Raw genomic sequence first — 14,497 nt, forward strand, 5'->3', positions numbered from 1 at the left:
AATCCTAATATAAAAATCTTATATACAATTACAAAAACAATTAATATTTGGCGTGAAACTAATGAAATCAAAATCAAGCCCGTCAGCCAAACTAATTAAAAGTATCAAAACATACAAAGTCCAATACAAAGGCTTCGAACTCTAGCCGGTTGGCCAACCCGATTCGACTCGGCGTTTACAACGCGATTTCCATCTTTCTATTCCATTTACCTACATCTGCTTTTTTTGTGGAATCTTCAATCCTGTAATGCTGAAAAACTACGTTAAATAATTTATGCAGTAGAATTTAAGAATTGCAGTCATTGCTACTCCTGAATGTTCAATGATAACTCTATACGTGCTCGTGGGGCTGAGCCTTGGAGGAGAGCTTTGGACATGGTTAAAGTCGATGTGGGCATGGAAAGAATGCTACATACTTGCTGGCTCCTTCGCCTCTACATCTTGTTTCATCTTTCTCTAAGTCTATCCTCTACGGCGGATGTTAATAGACACTGTTTGAAATTTATGTATATCACAACCAACAAACCATATTAGTGTAAATAAGTAGAGTTGCTTACAGTAACTCAGGTAAGAAACGGTACTCTTGTGTTCAAACACACAACAAACAAAGAGCGAAAAACTGACAATAAACAATTTTATTTTTACTAGAAAGCTTCTTGTCGGAAGGAATCTGAACTAGATCGTGTCCTTTCTCCAAACCCCATCGCCGAGTTACCCAAATCAAAGTCCAATACAAAGCCTTCCAACTGTAACCCACCCATTATAATCGGGCTGACCCGGTTAGAATTAGACCCGCCGTTTACAACACCCAAGCACTGGACTCCACCACCAGCATCCACCAACAGATTCTTCCCCTGAATCCTCCACCTCACCATCTCGCTCTGCAACGCGAGTTCAACCGCCGGAAACTCCACCTCAGCCGAAGACGTGCTCGTGAAGCAGAGACCGAACGGTGCCACCGGAGCTACCGATTTAGCGTTTGTCGCAGCTTTAACGTAAGCTTCCGCAAACAACTCGTATATCGAGCTCTCCAGCGTCGTGTAAGGGACCACCGTGCTTAGCTCCGCCGATAACGGACCCTCCAAGGAGAGCTTCTTCCCGTTGACTCTGATGGATTCACGTTAATTACGTAATCGCCGCTCGTGCTTGTAGACAGTGGCGTGTAGACCAGAGAGCTAGACGCTGCCGTTCCGAACAAATCCTCCACCGAATTCGTTGACACGACGCCGTTCGACGGCGAGAGATAAACAGTTAAACGGAGGCGTTCGTTAGTTTCCGCGGCGAGTTGGGAAGGGAGAGAGATTTGGGCCTTGGAAAGGCCCATAACTCCTTTACCTCCACTAGCGAGTCCACGTAACAGCAAGGGAGGAGCACAGGCGAAGAGTAGATCAACGGTTCCCTGAGAAGAAACAGATCCGAGTGACAAGACGTCTGTTGCGAGCTCTCCTCTCGCCGTAATCCCGAACGACGCCCGTTTCGGACAAGTAAATCGCATTCAGTGTTATGGTCTCCCCGCGATGAAACTCTGTCGTTCCCAGCTTTGGCTTTCAGACAGCCCGCTTGAGCTTCCTGAGACCAGACTTCGCGACGAGGAGATGTGTCCGGAGGAGCAATCGAACCATAGAAGCGGACCGGAGAGATCAACGAACGAGCTTAACGGGCTCCAACGAGTCACCAAGGCGAATCTCTGCGACGTATTGACCTGTTGATAGGTCTCGAGTAACAGGGAAAACAAACTCCGTTGACCGAATCATAGATTTGTGGATTTGGTAATGAAGAGAACCGAGAGGAAGGAGAAGACGAAGATATTCAGACAAAGAAGAATCCATTACAATGTGTGATTGATTGGTTGAGTGAGTTAGGGGCAAAAGATGGATCTGGACGGTTTAATAAAAAGGATTAAGGTTTGTTTACAAGAGAGAAGAGAATGAGATGTGGTGGCCCGACGCCGGTTTAGATCGATAAAAGATTGTTTTTAAGGTAAGTGCTGAGTAGACAGCGTGTCGTTTCGCGAATCGTGGGGACTTTTTCTTCTGGTCAATGTTTATCCATTTATTTTTTTGAAAAGGTAGACCCCACAGAGGAATTTTGACACGTGTGGCGCGAGTTTTTTAATACGTCGAGACATTTTTGTTATTTTTGGGAATATCCATAATCCATGTGGAGTTTATGTGCAGCTGCGCCAGTTGGAATAGTGGGCGTTCGGGTACCCATTCGGGTTTCGTTCAGTCTATTCGGGTTTTCGGGTTTTCGGGGTCAAAGATTTCAGCCACATTCGGATATTATAAATGTCGTTTCGAGTTCAGTGGATCTTTGCGGATTCGGTCAGGTTCGGATAACCCATTCAAATTATTTTTAAATTTTAAAATTCATTATATACTTTAAATTTCAAAATCTATAAAAAAGAAATATATTACATATAATTTTAATAAAAAATGTCAAAATACTAAATTTAACATATATATTGGTTTTTCTTTGAATATTGGATAGATAATCAATATATATTAACTATTTGGGTGTTTTAATATAATTTAGCTCTTTTAAACATTTACTTTTTACTATTTTCATATATTTTTTCGAGTATTTTAGAAAACTTAAAAGTATCTTATATATTTTGAATGTTTTTAGTATACATTATATCTAAAATAATTTATATACTTAAATATATAAATCTGTTTCGGATACATTCGGGGTACCCAAAAATATTTCGGTTCGGAAACGGGTTCGGTTTCGGTTTTTAAATACCAAAATTTTGAACCCATTCAGATATTTTAATCAATTTTCGGTTCGGTTCGGTGCTACTTTTCCGGATCAGGTTCGGTTTTCGGGTTAGGATTTTTTGCCAAGCCCTAAGTTTGGTACTTTGCTAATTTTCCACGTGGTAGTTAAATCATTTGAGTATCTGAGGCCTATTTATAATGGGCCTAATGGTCAATTTTATATGGTTATGGCCCATAGATTTTTCTTACTGAATCGCGTTTACTTTCCCTCGGTAACTTTATGAACTCGTTGGTTCTGTTTATGTGTACAGTAGTTACATCTCAAAGAGACCAAAAAAAAGAAGAGCTTAGAATGATTTATTAATCGATGTTCTTATACAAAAAAAAACAAGAATCGAGAGCTATAGATGTCCCTACTATATATTTATATGTGCATTAACCGACTTTTCTTTTCTCAGCAAACCCTATGTTTTGTAGCTTTGTAAGTTGAGAGATGAGATTATTGTACAAAGTAATTTAAACCAGCAGCTTCTTTCATGACTCGCTGGTTTTCATGGTCCTGAGAATCTATCTTTATCAAGAGAGGCTCATTTAAATCAGCTGGAGCATCAGCCACATCGTTCAGTCAGGTGAGGCTGCAACCGCTCCGTTTCATGTCTCCTCCGTGCTCTGCCAAAGCTTTTCTTAGAGCGTTCTGCGCCACCTTAGTAACACACACCATTAATATCACTGCATAGAGAAAAGATAAAAAAAGAAAAATAAGTGATTCTGTACATCTTTGGAGGTTCGTAAAGATCATAAGTAAACCTTCCAACTAACCAGATACTACAAGGCTCAGAATCAAAGATGCCTGCAAATTAAATAAGACCGTTTAGAAAAAGAGACTGAAAAGAAGATAAGAATGTACTCAAGTTTGTGCGGATCTTACCCAGTGACCGAAAGATAACTCGCTCCACTTGTGAGTCACATCAGAAAGGTCTTTCAGAGTTGTTCCAACATACACTAACACAAGCGTTATTGGCTGCGAATCAACAACGTATATCAAGCTGTATTCTTTTGATCTTACAACTAAACATCTATTCATGGATTAGGTGAAGATTATTACCATCATCCCTAACCAAGAAGAAAGCAAGTATGGCCCCAGGGTAATTGGCGTTACCGATAAGAGGTAGTTCAACATGCTGAAGGGGAGAAGAGGAGCAAGCCGGAGCAACAAGCATATCTATATTCAGTTTTTTTTTGCATATATTCATATTTGAAAAAAAACAGAGAGTCAGCAGTAAAAAAAAAAGAAATGATTAAAACTTGCAATTGGTTGTTCTCTCACCTTGAAACCAGATTTCTCAATGGCGAGAGCCACCGATTGAAACTGAGGATAGTCCTTCAGTTTTGCAACTACAAAAGGTTTTCCAATCTGCACAAGAGCATCATTTCATCATGTAAGTAAAAAAAGATTGGCATATGTCTGCAAATCTTCTAACACTTAACAGTACGGCCAAGAAGAAATGCTGCTCCAGAGCCAAGCGTAGCTCCCACGGAGTCAGCCACAAACCCAATTGGCAGCCCAAAGAGGTATCCACCACCGATCTGAATATCATAAGCCTCAACCAAATAAGATTTCTCAATAGAAGTCGTTATAAGTAGAATCAGGATGTGATGTATATATACCGGTTAGAACAGAGGCAGGAACAGCTAGAACTGTAAGAGGAATGTAGGCAACAGCTCTACACATATTACAAAAGAAAAGACAAGTTCAGTTAGGCCTCCTAACTCTTAAGGTTCCTAAATTTCTATAAGTTGTGTCTTCCAAGCACATGGCTAAACATTTGTAATGTGAAACAGAATCAGCTTTTTTAAAAAAAAAGAAGAGAAGAGAGACACTTACAGGGCAAAAGGTCCCCAAGGCCCAGATCTTGTTCAACCCATAACAAAAATCCCTCAAAAAACTGAAAAACACACACACAAAGAGATACGGTAAGTTTCAGACCATAACTAGCCAATGCTACATTGGAAATAAAGGAATTGAAAAAAGTAAAGATATCAATCTGAATAGGTTTTACACAACTTGCTCTCATAACCCATATGCAAAGGGTCTCAAAATGACCAATTAAAACGATGAAAAAAAATCTCAAAACTTCATTGCTAATGTAAACCTCAAATGAGACAATTCGGGCCCACATTTCACCAGAAAAGCTTATAAATTTCCAGACATCACAGAGCCACAATTGAAACCCCCCAATTGTGGCAATTTACGGACCTGCTCGACGGGGAGGAAATAGAAAGCCAAGACAATTTGCAGCTACAAGGATCAGAAGAACTGAAATCCGGAGAGCAGATAACCACGTCAACGCCATTAACGGCGACCCTTAAATCGCCTCCGGTAACTCTTCCACGGATCTATTGGATTGTGGTTGTCGTCTCTGCCAAGCAAAAACCAAAAAAAAAAGGCGATGTTTTTCCGACAAAAACGAGAGCTTTAAGGGTGGAGATTTTGTCTGTGCGGCTTGCCTGGAGATTATCTAATAAGGACAAGAATTTAATATGGAAGGGAGGTTTGGGTGAAAGGAGGGAGGAGAGAATTCAATTGTTGTTGATTTGGTTTGAAGACTCCATCTTTACCCTCAGCTTTTATATATGAACACTCTGAGCCCGTCCTTCAAATATATATATATTTTTAATAAAATATCTTAAATTTTTATCATTTCTTGTTTGATTGGATATTTAAAAGGTTGAGATTTCTACTCTCTTTTTTTGCATTAATGATTAATTGAAATGTTTTAAAGAAAAACTATATACGTTGACAAAAAAAAAAACTATATTCAAAATAACTTTCACGGTTAGGCTAGACTATTAAGCCGGTTTATCACACATGAAACAATACTTAAACGAACAATTCATAAAAGAGCCTTCTTTTACATTACTTGTAAACACGCAGGGATCGAATTCAACTTCAACCAGTGAGGTGAAAAAGTTTGATACCATTTGGTTTGTGTGTGAAAATTTTCATTACATTAATGGACTTGTACAGTTGAGTGATACTCTCTGATCAATTAAATGGAGAAGAAAAGAAAACAATTTTGTATAAAGACAGATAAAGCAACAAAAGAATTTGGGGATTATGTAACAAGGAAGAGAAATGACACTACGCATTAAATTAATTCATAGAGATTGAAATTTGTATAATTTTCATCCAAATAATGAAAAAAAGAAGAAGAAGATTTAGCTCCAAGGATCATCCCAACCACTGGGTCCTTCTCGTTTGACAAAACTCATAATGGCTTGAACAGCTTCATGAACTCTATTGGAGAGCGAGTGATTCCCATGCTCTACCTCCACTTTCTCTGCTCCTCCCATTGCTTTACTTAGCCTGTAACCACACAGATCAAATCAATCCTTTTGATGAAAAGTTTGCATCTATAGGACGGGGCACTCTGTGTATACCTATGTTGACTTCAAGACTCCAACAATGAACACAATGAAAACATTATTCTTACTGTCACTTTAGTTTAAGGCCTTACCTATTAACCAGTGCTTTTTTGTCGACATAATCAGGTACATACTCATCACCCATGGAGAAAATCACCTGCGTCAGAACAACGGACATAGAGAATTATAAGAAACTAATCAGATCCCAATGGCTTCATCTAGAAACCAAAATGTTCACTGGGACTGGAAGTGATCGTGATGTTTAGTTTTTAGTTTCTACCTGACAAGGTGTGTTAGCCATATGACCAAGTCTAGTTTTTCAACTGATCATCACTTAGGTCAGAACTAAACATATCGTCGTCTCCCATGTAAGCGCAGAGGGAGTGGTATCTGCAGGAAGCAAGCAAATAGATTGATTTTTTGTATCTTGTACATGTTGAAACACACAACTTTTTTCATTTTCTTCAAGGCTGCGATTATTGGTAAAATGAAATAAATAACTTACCTATACGCAGAGATTGGAGCACAAGGATCAGCTTCTCTAGGCATTAGCTCCTCTGCTCGTCCCTCTTTTATCATATTTGCAGCCAAGTCTATCATAGCTGGTGTTTCAGGAAGCGTTGCTTTGTACTCTCTATCGCTGACCGGTGCCTGAGTAACCACAATGCAATTATGCAATTTGATCAAAACAAATGATATAGCACACTACACAAGATTCAGCTCAAGTCTTTTTTCACATATGATAACGAGTAGCTTTAAGAGAGAAGAGCGGAAAAATACAAGTCAAAGAATCTAGAAATGGCACCTGCAAAATTGCAGCTCGGACGGCTCGGGAGCATGCAGCATTTGTTCCCATATAATACACAATGTCCTGTTTCAAAGCGCGAGAAGAAAAAGTCTGTGTCATAACTTTTTTCTTTTAGAACAACAGTGACCAAAAGTGTTGGGAGGAGGTTAACCAATCACCTGGCAGCCAGTGCTATGGCCAAGTAGAACAACGCCTTCAGAGTTCTCTTTGTTGATGAGATAACTTATAAGTTGATCGATCTCTTGTGCATCCTTCATCAAAAGGAACAAATAAATCAAAGAACTCATAGCTTTACCCCCAGAGTCTACTAATATTATATGAAATCCATATCAAATGACAGACAAACACAGACTCTTTACTTGTTTCAAACTGGAAGTGCCGAATCCAGAATAGGAAGAAGACATGAGTAGTTGAACAAGTGACCATTTCTCCTTATCCAAAGCAATTGCAAGAGGTTCCAAGTAACTGAAAAATGTGTGAACGTTTCATCCAATCAAAAATACATGAAAATAAAAAATAACGAGTTTCGATTGGGAAACAACCACCATCATATAGTAATAAGAGTAACCAAACACTTCACACAATCCATACCAAAAAAAATATATAAAAAGGGGCGAAAGGGAGGAAGCAACATACTCAGTAGCTAAAAGTCCATCGGTTAATCCACCGATAAATATCACTTGTTGTTTATATTCTCCGGTCTTAAATGCCACCTGAAGATACATGTAGTGATGAGACAAGCAAGCTGTTACTGCCAGTAACCATTTTTTTAAAAACCATAAACAAACACAGACATGAATCTACAGGTTTATGCAATAATCATTCTGAATTTTGATCATCTGTTGCTATTAAGTGGTCAATTAAAATCATCACACTAAATGCAAAACCTGGAACTGAGATCTCACATAAGTTGAAACATTGACTTAATCATTGTTTGATCATCAAATGTTTCATCAAAGCTCCAATGAATCTTAACATGATTCAAGCTTGAGATGAACAAAGTCGTCCTCCTTTTGGTTCTAACTAACTCAAAAGCGAAGGCGATCGGAAAGGGAACCTGAATTGATTTGGGACCGTATTTGAACAAAACTCCTCGGAATTGGCTCTTCCCTTTGATGGGTCCTCCACCGTGATCCCCGCTTCCGATTCCCGTCGCCGATGCGCTTTTCGATAGCTTCGTCTGGTTGGGTTTGTCTCCTCCGCCGCGGCGCGAACGATTCCGGAGAACCAGGACGTGGTGGCCGAGGAAGACGAAGCGGCCGCCGGAGAAGACGATGATTTCGGTGTCGAAACCCGCCGCGCAGCTGCTGCTGCAGCAGCAGCGCCGGAAGAGGAGGACATGGAGAGAGACATCTTCGGGTTCGCTTTCACAAGATACCGTGCGCGGCGGTTATCAGATTCGTTTCGAATCCGAGGTAGACTGAGAAATGACAATTCGAGCGAATGAAGTCACGCGCCTTACCCGCGTTACTGGAGGAAGGATCCCAAAACACCATGGAGAGGCCTAACGAGCTATTTAATGGGCCGAAAGTTAGGCCCAAACTAAACAAGCGAAGAAAAAGCCATTTAGCTCAAGACTTAACTTTCTCGCCGGCGACGAACTTTTTGACGGAGATGGCACTCTCTCATCAGTCTACCTCACTCGCGACTTTACAGTCCTCCGTTCGAAAAACTTCAATTCGTCGGACTATCTCCAAATCGGAGAGAACTTACAATCCCGACGACGGGGAAAACTCCCACCAGATGTCCTTTGGTTTCGTTATGTCGTCATACGGCGAGAAGGAAACCGCGGACAATCAGCTGCGTCGCCGGAGATTTTCACGACGATGGAGCCAGAGAAGCATCCTCTTCTCCCTCTACTTCTATCTCGTCGATCTTCGTGAAGGGTGCTTTTGATTTGATTCTTCCTTTTTTTCCGAAATCTGTTGTTCATCATATGCCTTTAGGTTATAAGAAGTTGAATCCTTTAATTAGGTCAAATGTAATAATCTTTAGGGCTTGCGGATTCAGTGAGTGAAGGTCGTTTGAAGAAGGTCTTCTCGGAGTTTGGAGATGTTAGCCATGGTCAGCCTCTCTGATACAAATAAATAGTTTGGCTTATCTTCTTTAGATATAGAAACAAATGAGGGAATCTAGAAATGGTATTGTTGAAGAAGGAGACTATTATAATTCTCTCATTCTAACATTTGGAACGGACCTGAAGATGTAGCACGAATAGCAATAAGAATATCGTTAGGTTGTTAGCTTGGTTAAAAATAAAAATAGTCTAGAAGCCAGCAGGATCTTATTTTCTTACCGTTTTCTTGGCAGTAAAAATCATCGTGAACGAAAGGACTCGGCAGTCTCTAGGATATGGCTATGTTTGGTTTACCAAAAAGATGATGCACAGTTTGGCCGTGGAAGCTATGAACGGAAAGGTAAACCAAAAAAAAGAGCTTCCTTTGAATTCAATAAACATGTGTATTCCAGTTCCATGCTTTAGTTAGGTCTCCAAGATTATTCTGACAAAAGCTCGTAGCCTGGTTCCGGTTTGATTTTGATTCTTGAACACGTTTAAGATATAACATGAAATTGTTGTTGATACCGTTTTTTGGTTTAGTTCTTTGATGGCAGGTTTTATACTAGTTAAGTTTGGTCAGCCTGGACTGTCCCGTAGCCGGAGATCACATTCCGATTTTCTTTTTGTGAATAAATGATCTTGCTATATTTTATGTTGTGAGCGAATGTAATAACAAAACTCTGATTCTGAGGGACTCGATTATTGTATTGTCCAATAGAACGATGTTGAGTGGTCACGTGCCTTCGGTGGTGTTGTGTGATTGATTGTTCTGACCGATGTTAAAAAGGGTGAGAAGCAAGATCCCTGCCATGTTCTTTGTCTTCATAAAATGGTTTTGTTCTCTTAAGCAACCTCTATTTCAGTGTTTGTCTCACTCACTGTATTCCCTTCAAAGAATTAATGTCTCATCGATGAGAGAGAGAGAGAGAGAGAAAACACCAAGATTAGTAAGCAAATTCCATTGGATCTTTGATCTTAAAAACAAAGCATTGAAAAAGATTCAGATAAGCCATTATCTTTTAACAGAGATTATACAATGCACGATTCTGTTCAATGCAACCGCTGCTTCACTCTTCTTCCATTGGCATCACAACCATCAGCAAATATATCTTTTGGATGTCCAGGTGCAGTTCCAGAGTGTTCCCTAAGCCTCGCCAAATACTTCAATAGCTCAGTGAGTAGAGATGGACAGCTCCTTTTCAGATAATCAAACCCCATCTGTTTGCATCACAGCTGATAAAAAGAAAAAAAGAGTGGAATAATAACATAAGCCTCATTACATGAGCAGATTTCACAGCAAAAAGAATGATCCACTTTTTGTTTACCTTTCAAGTTCTCAGGCATGGCGACGAATTTGAGACAGACAGCTTTTAGCTGGAAACAGTGGTGCTGCTCCGCTAGTGCCAAGGTGGTTGCAACCGTGTTTATGGTGATTCCTTCACAAAGCTTTGACTCGCAGATAGCTTTAAGCCGCTCAAGAGCATAACGGTCTGCCGCTGCAAGCAGATGCTGAGCCACAAGAGTAGAAGCCGATTTAGAATCTGTGCCTATTAACTCTTGCATATCAGGCAATTCGTCCCAGTAGATAAAATGAAGCAAAACCTGCACAATAGCAAAAAAAAACAAAATAGGGACAAAAAGGAGTTTGTATCAGAGCATAAAGTGACAATAAAACTACCATGAGTTAGGATCTAAACCTAAAGCAAAGACTAATACCCCTAGAAGCGACTTATAGGACCTGACAAAAAGGAAAACAGATATAGATTCATCACAAAACCCTATCATGGCAGTCAAGTGTCCATTCATTTGCCCATTAGTCTAAACCACACAGATCATCTGATAGGAATATGAGGAAAAGACATTCATGCAACAAGCAAGAGAAGCAGAAAGAAAGAACCTTATCCCGGTGAGTAAACTCAGACAACAGGAGTAGCGCCCCAGGAGAAGATCCCGGAAGGTACATTCTTGAACAGAACATCCTGTATGACACCACAATCACTCACCCGGGGGAAAAAAAAAGGCAACGAACCAAGAAAATCTATCTCTTCCTATCAGACCCCTAGACTGTAGATATCTAATCAACTTACACATTCCAAGACTGTAACATATGTAAAAACCCCAGAAAGAGAATCAAAAAACGGACCTTGAAAATTGGAGCCTCCACGTCATCTATCTCTATACGGTCGGTATTCCTGTCTCCTAACGGGCCAAAAAGCTGCGCCCTGAAAAACAGGTGAACGCGTCGCAAGAACCAGCTTGTGCGCAGCGAATGTTTCTCCATCGAAATCAAAAGTAAACATCACAACCTTTCCCACTTTCCAAAAGCTTCCCCAGCTGTTGGCCCAAGTCAGAAACCGGTACAGGAATATTACACTCCCTCGGTCCCTCGGTGCAAGACTTCACCACACCAACACGGCACCGGACCAAGAGACTATCGTCCTTGAGATAGTCTGATGTCTCTAGACCAGTCCTCCTGAAAAACCTCTTGTATCCCCTGAAACCAAAACAAAGATACATTACTAAAACTGAAACGACACAGATACGTCACAACAACCCTATCAAATCTATCAAGAAGCAATGTCCTGAAAACCACTCAAAACAATAACGTGTTCTTTCATTGCAAAGCTTGAACCTTTCCAGGAAACAGAGAGAAGAGAATCACTCACCACAACAACACATCATAGCCCTAATCAATCTATCACAGAACAATTTCAACAAAAGTGACCTAAAACCACTCAAAAAATGTGTTTTTTTATTGCAAGCTTGAACCTTTCTCACTAGAGAGATAAGAGAAGTGACTCACCACATGCTTCCGCGACACTTGAGAGTATAAGGTCCGCTCTCGAGCGCTCTCCCGAAATGGCTATGAACCTTATGCTTCCCGTCCCGCTCTGATCAACGAGCGTGAGCTCGAACAAAGCCCTCACATCGGCCCCCCTCGCTCGCGAGGGCGATGAACAGAGAGACGTAGGAAGAGTTATCCTCGGGACTCTTCCCGTCGGGGTAGAAGTAGACGGCCCAGGAGTGACCGCCGACGGAGAACGTATCGGAGGCGACGTATTTGCCGACTCCGACGCCTTTGGTGAGAGAGTAGCCGCTGATCTTGAACTCGTGGAAGCCGTCGACGGTTTCCGTGACGGAGGTTGACGACGTGAGCGGCGGCGAGGCGAGAGGCTTCGGCGGAGATTTGGAGACCTCGCCGCAAACCCTAGCTGTGTTGTTCATCAATGAGGGTCGGTTTGAAAACGGAAGAGATCTTCAATTGAGCTTCCGGAGGATGATAATCGGCGAGAGTCTCCGGGGGGGGGGATGGAGATGAATAGTAGATCGGTGACGTCGGTGGAGACGTGAAGGAAAGGAAAAAGAGAGAGGAAGAGGATGAAGGAAAGTGGTGAATATATGATTAAATGAGGTTTTTGATGAAGGTTAGCAGTTACTAATATATACTAATTCAAAATCATTATGATGTGCACGAAAAGAATTGGAAGAAACATAAATGTGAATTCACTCTATTTCCTAATTCACATTTCTTGGGTCTTATTGGGCCACCGTTGATTTAATTAATGTTTTTGTGTATCCACTTGACAAGTTGACAATGGAAGAACGTCAAAGACGACCCATGGATAAGAACATGTGGGTTTATAGAGTCAAAACGACAACGAAAATGTGCATAAGTTATTGGTTAGAACTTAGAAGTAAACCTCATCAGTTTCCCCGGAAACGTTTCAGCCTGACAGAATTTTCCGGGAAAAGTTTCATTCTGACAGTCTTTTTCCGGGAAAAGGGTTTATGTTTTTTGTCATTTTCTAGTATTCTTTTCTTCTTTTTTTTCCTTTGTGAAGAAGACAGCAAAATAAGGTTTGGGGGGGCTTTGATTCGTTGGCCAAAGGGAAAGACCGAAGTAAGGAATTTAAAACATTGCTTGCAGCTGAAGAAAGTTTTATTCCTATTAAATATACTATAACACAGACATGCGGAGATCTTGTGTTTACCCCCAAGACAGAGAACATAGACAAGGATATATTGTCAGGTTTTCTTACAAAGTCTTTTAATTTCTTGTCGGGAAAACTCGAGAGAATCAATAATGGCTTCAGGAGGATCAAAGTCGGCAGCTTTCATGCTTCTGTTGCTGAACCTTGGTCTCTATTTTGTCGTCACCATCATCGCTTCCTGGGGCTGTTAATCACGGCATCGAGAGAGCTCGCGAGTCTGGTAATTAACAAACAAAGCATAACGATCCCAATTTTTTTGTTTTTGTGAGGATTGAATTGTGATCAATCAAAATCATCTTTTTGTTGTTTATTGCAGCGTCGGTGCTGTCTCTTCCGGCGAAGATCTTCCCTATATACTTCCCGGTGGGGAACATGGCGACTGGTTTTTCGTAATATTCTCGCTGATCGCCGGCGTCGTCGGAATGGCGACGTCACTCACCGGAATCATGAACGTTCTTGAGTGGGACTCTCCAAATCTCCATTCCGCAGCGGCGTCTTCTCTCATCTCCTGGTCTCTCACTCTCCTCGCCATGGGGGTATTATAGTAAACTCTCACCACCGGTTTATGAATAATCAAAACCGTCTCCTGATTCGGTCTTTAGTTTAAAACCAAATCTTAACCGGTTTGGTTTGGTTTGGTGTTGCTGCAGATTGGCATGCAAGGAGATCAACATAGGCTGGACCGAGGCCAATTTAGTGAGCTTTTTAATCTCTTTTTGAACAAGTTTATGTTTTCTTTAACGAGTAGTAAAAGAAGTTAACATATTTTATTTTCTTTGCAGAGAACTCTTGAAGTTATGACAATCATTGTGAGTGCTACTCACTTATTGTGCACCGGAGCCATTCACGTCGGAGTTGGAGAAACAGTCGCCGGTGAGAGGCTCATGCGGGAAGAGTTGAGTTTCTACACTTGAAAGAGAGATATATATCGGTTAGATTTTCTTATTGGAAGCGTGTGGTTTAGTCAAAACAAGAGTTTGTGATCGTGTAAATCTATTGTGTTTCATTGTTTTTTTTTATTCGTCTAATTTTTTTCTATTATATGCACTGATTGTATACGGCACTACCTGAAAAATGAAATTACTATTATTGCTGTTAAGGAATGAATGAAGATGATAAAAAAATTTCTAATTTACAAAACATGTTTTGCTCAAACAATATTGGACCTAAGCAGCTTAGCAAAGCAGATGCATGCTAGACAAACCCTAGAAAAGATAGAGAAGGCAATATAGAATCTCATTCTTAGGGACAATTCAGATTGTGTGCTAACCTAAACTGATGGTAGAGTAATACTGACCGGACACATGTTAGGGGTTTAAACCTGCTTTAGATGTAGTCTGGGATGTATCCACTGTTTCAACCAGCACAAACCCAAAACGTATGATAAGACAAGAGTCTATAGAACTCACTGAGTTATAGTATGATAAAATATAACATTGTATGGTAGCGTCCTAAGCTTTCTAGCTATATCTAGATTCTTTGACGCCTAAAA

At 40.6% G+C, this 14,497-nt stretch overlaps 1 long non-coding RNA gene and 5 pseudogenes across 1 annotated transcript; 2 read left to right on the plus strand and 4 right to left on the minus strand.

Moving 5' to 3' along the window:
- Window positions 1–628: 628 nt before the first annotated feature.
- LOC130504776 (probable aspartic proteinase GIP2) lies at window positions 629–1,819 on the minus strand (annotated as a pseudogene).
- A 1,400-nt stretch (window positions 1,820–3,219) lies between these two features.
- LOC130504773 (uncharacterized) lies at window positions 3,220–5,272 on the minus strand (annotated as a pseudogene).
- A 574-nt stretch (window positions 5,273–5,846) lies between these two features.
- LOC130504777 (UPF0613 protein PB24D3.06c-like) lies at window positions 5,847–8,322 on the minus strand (annotated as a pseudogene).
- Window positions 8,323–8,618: 296 nt separating this feature from the next.
- Window positions 8,619–9,332, plus strand: LOC130504772 (uncharacterized). Its single transcript, XR_008941386.1, has 3 exons — window positions 8,619–8,840; window positions 8,950–9,018; window positions 9,265–9,332. It is a non-coding gene; the product is annotated as an uncharacterized LOC130504772 (long non-coding RNA).
- Window positions 9,333–10,009: 677 nt separating this feature from the next.
- On the minus strand, window positions 10,010–12,373 carry LOC130504775 (BTB/POZ and MATH domain-containing protein 1-like; annotated as a pseudogene).
- Window positions 12,374–13,097: 724 nt separating this feature from the next.
- LOC130504774 (membrane protein PM19L-like) lies at window positions 13,098–13,936 on the plus strand (annotated as a pseudogene).
- Window positions 13,937–14,497: the final 561 nt, after the last annotated feature.

This window comes from Raphanus sativus, unplaced genomic scaffold, assembly GCF_000801105.2.
Source record: "Raphanus sativus cultivar WK10039 unplaced genomic scaffold, ASM80110v3 Scaffold1792, whole genome shotgun sequence".
Classification (NCBI taxonomy): domain Eukaryota; kingdom Viridiplantae; phylum Streptophyta; class Magnoliopsida; order Brassicales; family Brassicaceae; genus Raphanus; species Raphanus sativus.